The sequence below is a fragment of the Tamandua tetradactyla genome, chromosome 2 (genome assembly GCF_023851605.1).
Source record: "Tamandua tetradactyla isolate mTamTet1 chromosome 2, mTamTet1.pri, whole genome shotgun sequence".
NCBI classification, from domain to species: Eukaryota; Metazoa; Chordata; class Mammalia; order Pilosa; family Myrmecophagidae; genus Tamandua; species Tamandua tetradactyla.
The window spans coordinates 185,429,414-185,437,504 of record NC_135328.1 but is presented as its reverse complement, the minus strand read 5'-3'; the positions used below and the strand labels follow the sequence as shown (position 1 = coordinate 185,437,504).

General features: G+C 38.5%; 1 non-coding gene across 1 annotated transcript; it reads left to right on the top strand.

Moving 5' to 3' along the window:
* The first annotated feature begins 5,680 nt into the window (after nt 1-5,680).
* Nucleotides 5,681-5,782, top strand: LOC143675303 (U6 spliceosomal RNA). The gene has a single exon (XR_013171537.1). It is a non-coding gene; the product is annotated as a U6 spliceosomal RNA (small nuclear RNA).
* Nucleotides 5,783-8,091: the final 2,309 nt, after the last annotated feature.

The following is an 8,091-nucleotide window of genomic DNA, read 5'->3' as shown; positions in this document are numbered from 1 at the left end:
GATTGAGCAGTCATACTCATGTGTTAAATCCTGTCTTCTCTGTTATAACTCCACCTTCTCCTTTGATCTTTCTCCCAAACTTTAGGGGTATTGGGGCTGTGCCCATTCTAATTTTTTCATGTTGGAAAAAGCTGTTGATAATATGGGATGGGGGATGGAACTAGTTGATGTTCTCTAATTGCTTTTGCCCTGGAATGATCTGTGTCTGCCTATCTCTCAGGTCATTTCTCCAGGATCTCTCGAGCCAGAAGAATCACCACTGCTGGAAGTTTAGAGTATATGAAAGGCCTGCCTGGAATGACTGCCGATGAATTTCTCAGTAACTTGAATTATCATTGGCATAATGGCCACTCCTGCTGACCCGGTGCAAACCTTGAAGACGCATGTATCTTTTGGAAAACATCAGTTCCCAGTTCTAGGTCCCCTGTAAGTCCTGTTCACAATCTAGCCTGTGTTGATCAAAAGCCCTGTTCTTTCCAATTTGTGGTACCCACCTGGGGATGGGTTTAAAATTAAGATATGTGGTCACACATTGATAGACACTCTCTCACATGCTGGTTGTTAACTGTAGAGCCTTTGCCTGGAGACTTTCAGAGGGTACGGTTACCATGACAACCCCCAGAAAGATGGCAGGTTGGAGAAATGATGCAAATAAAAGAAAGGGAAGTTAATTTCATGATGACAATCTGACCATGACAGAGTACGCTCACTCACAGATGGGAAAGCATCTTCTAAGCCATGAGCAGGTGACTGTTACTAGAGCGGGTGGGGGGAAGAGGAGGGGAGTGGAATTTACCACCGAAAGAGTAGAAGAGGGAGAGGCTGGTTACCAAGGCAACTGGAAGAAAGGAATGAAAAAATGGGACTTCACCACAGCAGCAGAAAATTGCATCTAGCCAAGCAACACAGAGCTGTTGCTATGGAAACAAGGAGAACAGGGATCCTGTAGACCATGGGGAGAATTATCACTGAAATGCTGAGCAGGAGAAATTCCTAAATCAGAATGGAGCCTTCGGGCCCAAAACAAATGAGAAGTGAGAAAAACATAGTGCCATTTTCATTCATTGTAATTCTCCTAGTCCTATCTAAAGAGAGGGGATACATCTTTTTAAAGCACCATTAGCCTATTTTATTTGTACTTCTGTTTGTCTCCCTAATGACTCTCTGAACTGTACACCAAAAATAATTTCTGAAAGATAATCTGTAACTTGAAATCTAATTGGAGACGTTAAGTTCAAGGGAAAATTGGGAGCTGGAAGTCTTTGACCAAGGGTTAATAAGTATTTCTAAAAAAAGCAACATAAAACAGTCTAATACAATGGTTTGCAGAGTAATAAGGGAACAAAAGAAGGCAAAAGGGAGTCAGGAAAGATGTTTTGTAGTCATGCCCGTGTATTAGCCCTGATCCTCCTCTCCATTCTATGTAGCGAAATGAGAAGTATCTCAATCTATTCTGAAAAAGAGGCTCAAGAGGAAAGGGCATCTCTTACTTACAGAGTATATGTATGTGTAGAGGTAGAGGGTACAGGAGCCCATCTCCAGCATACTCTGTTCATTACAGATTATTTTGGGCAAATAAATTCTAGTATTAAAGGCAAAAATGACAGGACAGGTTCAGCCTGTAAGCAAAGCACATCTAAAATGCAAGAGTGAAGTGTTAGGGATACTCAGATTATTTGGAGGGTCATAATTCCTTGCCTGCCATTCTAAATGTCCACAGTCAGACAGCTAATTCTCACCCCTAGTGTGTATGCATTGAACCCTAGGGGTAGGTGGATAGTTAGGTTTCCTTTAGGAAACTGAGAGCAGTACATGTAATGGGATGGGCAGATAATAGAAAAAGAGAAAGGGAAGAGTGCAGAAAGGTAGGAAGAAAATCTGGGCAATGACCCGTGAATGTTTTGACTGTTAAAACATTTCCTGTTGTGTATGTGTGAAATAATTCATAATTTTTAAAAATTAGAAAAAGAATCATAAGGAGAAGGTGAAAGGTGACGTCATTAGAGTAAATGGACATTCTTAAGCCAAGTGAGCATCCAAAAGGCTCAGATGTCCAAGATAGAATTCCAGACGATGCTGCAACATTCAGGGCAGAAAGAAGAACATGTTATGCGAGGCCTGAAGTAGCTGTCCCCAAGATGAGACAAGGAAATTGAGTCAAAGACAAACACTAGTTTTTGGTACAATCCAAGATGCCTTTGTAGCTCAACCCTCATACTCTTTAGGTACCCCAAATAAGAAATATTTCCTATGGGAGATATTTCATGATGAACTTGGTATCTATCAGTAATCACATTGTTTGGGTTGTTTACGTTTCCATTGGTAAATGGCCAAGTCAAATTTGGGAGCATTTGAACTGCTCAAAACAAATGAAGGGAAGCTGAGAACAAAGCACATCAAGTTATAGAGTTTGTTACACCTAAAGTTGAGTTATTGGGTTTGCTCTGGAGCATTCCCAAATCTTGTCAAAAGGAGCTCATTTCCATCTGCTCAGCCCTCTTACAGATCCCATACACCCACTGGGATTCCTGAAGGATGGGTGCAAATGGGGAAAAGAATTAGGGCCGTCGGAGATTCTTTCCAGTTCCATTCCATGGCTTTTTCAAGCCCTCTCCTCTACTTCTCTACTCCCTTTCCTTTCTCATTGCTTGGCATTCTGAGTCTTCATTACTTTTATATCCTGATGAGTCTCAAACTGGTATCCTCCATTCAACCCCCTTTCCAAAATTCCAGTATCACATTTCCAAATTCCTGTTGGGTGCTTCATTTTTGGTGACCCAATCACCTCAATCATATTGTGTCCAAAACCATAATCAATTTCTTCCCCTGAATTCACTATTTCAAAGGTTCACTGAGCATGTTTGCTACTGAAGAAATCCCCTTAGAAATCCAGTACACACTGCACCCCACCCCCACCTTGTTTTGTAAAATGAAACTAGCTAGCCAGCAAGTCAGACCTGGTTCCCTTTTCCCAAATTTGACATAATCTTCCCAACCCCCTCTTCTACCCTTAACCCAGAACACCCTCCTCTTCTTCACTTAGTCATAAACTCCCTGTACTTACAGTCGCAGTTAGAGTCAGAATACCTCCAACAAGAACTTTCTTGATGACTTCAAACAAAGTGTTCTCTTCCCCTTCTGAGACTTTTAGTCCTTGTCTGGATACATAAATGCCTTTTTGTGTGTGTGATGATGTTTACACATTCATAAACTTCTGAAAGAAAGGAACCATAGCTTCACATGTCATTGCTAATTCATTGCTCTTACTATGTGGTGGGCACTCTTCTAACAACTCATTTAATCTTTGCAACAGTCCTGCAAGGTAGGTATCATTATTATCTCCATTTTACAGAAGAAAGAGACTTCCAGGACCCAGAGAAGTTGGGTGATTTGCCCAACACCACACACATGGTCACCCCAAGTCCCTTTTCTTAACCATAGCTATATCACCTTCTTTCTAGTCTTCCTTTCTTTCTATATATATATATATATATATTTTTTTTTTTTTTTTGCATAGGTAGGCACTGGGCGAATCCATGTCTCCTGGCATGGCAGGTGAGAACTCTGCCTGCTGAGCCACCATGGCCCACCCTGCCCTTTCAGTACTTTTGTATGGTGGGGACCTGGCTTCTTTCTTATACTAATGTTTTTCTAAGTGTGGTCTCAGCAATCCACATTCCTGCAGAGCTTGTTAGTAATGCAGATTCCTTGGTCCTGACCTACTGAATCAGGGTCTGAGTAGGAGAGTGAGGGTAGGAGGGGATGGAGGGGTGTAAATGGGGAGGTGGTGGTGGGTGAATAGCTTCTTAAAGCACACTCAAGTTTGAGAATCACTGCCCTGACAAAATAGGCTTTAGAGTACTGAGTAATTGAATGGAATCACCTAGTTAACTCTAGTTCAGTATGAGTTACTATACCACAGTACCCAAGGAGAACACAGAAGTCCTGTATGTACATCAGAAATACGGACATACAGCCCCTGCCTACCATGAGCCATGGGATGTTATTGGTCAGTCAGAGACTCCTATCTTTGCCCTCCCTTCCTTCTCTGCCTATCTTAGTCTTTCAAATCCTTGGCTACTCCTTCCCTGATGATTTATTGCATCTTGAGACCTTAATATGTACATTTTGGATTACGTTAAATGCTCTTTCTGAGAAGCAGTTCTTGTTTTACTGATCCTTGTGTCCCCCACATTTCAAATATGACCATGTAATCTGTACTCTAGATATGGCTTCTTAATGTGTTTTAAACAATATTCACCATGTGCTGAGCACTTACTATGTCCCACAGTATGTGCTATTATTATTATTATTATAACTGTTTTAGAGATGAGGAAACTGGGGCCAGGAGAGGTTATTAACTTGCCTAAGGTCATGCAACTGAAAAAATGCAGAGCGAAGATTTGGAACTGAGATCTGTTGGGTGTGAGCAATCACTTAACCATTCTGCCTCCCCATGCTTACCAGGCAATCCAACATTGATTGGGCACCCACTGGACCTCTGGCACTGAGCCTAATCATTTAATAACACACCCGATTAGAAACTTTAAGAACATATTTACATTTCTCGCCAAGAAAATAGTAACATTAATACAGTTTAACCCTTTGGCAGGAGCAGTTCTAAATAAAGAGACATTAGCAATAGCTGCCCACTGGACTCAAAAGGAGCAATGCTCACATAATAATGGGTGGACTGGAACTTTAACTTAACACCATTAGACACCTTCCCTTCTAGTCATCCAAACATTGACCTTCTCCCAGCTGGTTATCTTATCCTTGGAAAGGAACCTCTCTCACACCATCACCTTCCAGATCAATAAAGGCATACTTATCCCTGCTTCCCCTTCTAAGCAAATATTCTGGAATATCCTACCTTAGGTCCACTTCAGACAAATTCAGCACATCTAAGATAGTTCAACCTGTGTCAATTTCCTAAAATAGCTACCAATAGGGAAAAGCATTAAGCAAATGCTTCAGCCTGTGTCTAACAGCAAGGACAGCCTTTCTTTTCTACACTATGTCTTCTTGACCTCCACTTATTGTCTATCTCCCTGAATTGGGTTGGGTGTGTAGTCCCTTAGGTGTCCTATTCAGAGGCAAACCTAATTTGTAGAAATTGTCTTCTGAAATCCAGGAATAAACTCTTGGCTATTTTCAGACAAAGATAGAAGTAGGAGTTTGTAGAAATGAGTTAGGAAAGAGCTTAAAATACTTCACATTCCAGAAACACTCTCCCTTTCCCCAAGGAGATGGCTTTTCTCCCACTCTTTTATCAACAGAGTCAATTCCAAGGAGCTGAAGCTTGGAGTCTGGCAGCCAGTACTAGCTGACTGGGCTGAGACAAATGACTTAAATGTGTCTGAGCTTTAGTATGTTCATCTGTGAAATGGGGTTGTCATCACTCTGCCATTTGGATTATTGTTAGAATTAAGATCTGTAAAATAGCTAGCAATAGCTAATGGTAGACAGGAGTCTACCATTTTATTGAGTGCCCAATAAAGGCCCAGTAGTGGGAAGAAGTCCTACAATTTGGTCTCTTCACAAATGGTCTCAAAAAAGGGGGATAAGAACCCTACCTCACATGATAGGCAAAAATTAACTCAAATGAATCAATGACCTAATCATAAGACCTAAATATATAAGCACTAATATGATAAAACTCTTAGAAGAAAACATAGGAGTGCTCACTTTGGCAGCACATATACTAAAATTGGAATGATACAGAGAATAGCCCAGCCCCTAAACAAGAATGACTTAAATTTGTGAAGCGTTCCATATTTTTGATGATGCCTAAGGTATACAGAATTTTTAATAAGGTTGATTGTATATGTTTGGAAATGGATAGAGGTAATGGTAGCACAATACTGTAAGTATAATTAACAGTGCTGAATTATGGGTGAGTACGGTTAAAAGGGAAAGTCTAGAGTCGTGTATGTCATTTGAAGAAAAGCTACAGGAGAAAACATTGTACTGTATAACACAGCAAAACCAGTTATGGATGATGACTGTGGTTAATTGTACAAATATAAGGAAGTTCCTACATGAACCAGAACAAATGTACTTCACTATAACAAGGTGTTAATAATAGGGTGGTATATGGGAAAAATAAAACTAATGCAAACTACAAACTATAATTAACAGTAGCATTATAATATTCTTTCATCAATTGTAATAAAGGTACTATTTCAATGCTAAGCTTCAACAATAGGGAGGTATGAGGGTTATGTTTTTTTTTTCCCATAGTCATGAGAATGTTCTCAAATTGATTGTGGTGTTGAATGCCAAACTCTGTGGTTATACTGAAAGCCAGTGATTGTACACATTGGATGAATTGTATGGTATATGAAAAACAGTTTTTTTTTTAAAAAGAAAATATAGGAGAAAATCTTCAAGACCTTATGTTAGGCAATGAATTCTTAGACATGACACCAAAAGCATAAGCAACAAAGGAAAAATAGATAAATTGGACTTAATAAAAATTTAAAACTTTTGTGCACCAAAGGACATTATCAAGAAAGTGAAAGGACAAACTAGAGAATGGAAGAAAATATTTGAAAACCATATATCTGATAAGGGATTTATATCCAGAATGTATAAAGAACCCTTACAACTGAACAACAAAAAGGTAAACAACCCAATTTAAAATGGGTAAAGTTTCCTATAAGTTTGAAAATATTTCAAAATAAAAAGTTTGAAAAAATGAATAACACTAAAGAACTATAACCCTTGAAGAAAATAAAAATCCGTGAGTCCAAAGTTATTAAATAAATAGCGAAGGAAAAGCTTACCCATACAGTAGGATTCAGCTAATAAATGTAGATGGGACATAGAAAAAAACATCATTCAGCAACAATTATAATAACAATTGATTCAGAAAAGAATTATTGACATATGCTGAATTTGTGGGTGAAATTTTGATCAGGAGCAGTATACATACTCAAAGTATCTCCCAACAAAAGTACTTGTTACTTACAAAAGGAAAAAACTAATTTTTTAGTTACTATTGAGAAATCTGATAATACCAGCTTAATTAAATGATCAAAGTGCGCATATCAATGATGAAACAAACTGACAGGTCCATCCTGGTAGGATATGCTAAGGACACAGCATCCCTTCTGTGTCATTCCCACACACACACAAAAAAATGCATAACTCAAATTTAATCAAAAAGAAACATCAGGGGCGGGCAGCGGTGGCTCAGTAGGCAGAGTTTTCATCTGCCATGCCAGAGACCTGGCTTTGATTTATGGGGCCTGCCCATGCCAAAAAAAAAAAAAAAAAAAAGGAACATCAGATAATCACAAATTGAGGTACATTCGAAAATACAGCTGGTCAGTTGCCTTGAAAAATGTCAATTCCATGAAAGTAAAGAAAGGTGGAAGCTGTTCCAGAATAAATGAGACCACAAGACATGATTATAAAATGCATTTCCTAGACTGGAAAAAGTGTTATAAAAGAGATTATTAGGAGGATTGACAAAACTGGAATATATCTGTACATTAGATTAAATAGTATGTATCAGTGTAAACTTTCCTGTACTTGTAAAGATACTATAGTTAAGTAGGAACATGTCCTTGTTTGTAGAAAATGAAGGCTTAAGCATTTAAGTTTAAGGAGGCATGGATATATGCAACTTATTGTCAAATGCATCAGAAAAGAAATTTTATATATATGTACTCAATATATATATATACATGCATATTCATATATATACATGATGATAGATAAAACAAATGTGCAAAATGTGAACAATTAGTGAATCAGGATAAATTGGTGTGTGGGAGTTCTTTGCACTATTAACTTTTCTGTAAGTTTGAAATTATTTCCTAATAAAAGATTAAAGAAAAAAAATGGGTAAAGGACTTGAATAGATATTTCTCCAAAGAAGATACTCAGATGGCCAATAAGCACCTAAAAAGATGCCTCAACATCATTAGCTATCAGGAAAACGCAAATCAAAACCAAAATGAGATACCACTTAACACCCGCTAGGAGGGGTGCTATTAAAGACATGGAAAATGGTAAGTGTTGGCAAGGATGTAGAGAAATTGGAACCCTAGTACATTGTCGGTGGGAAATGTAAAATGGTGC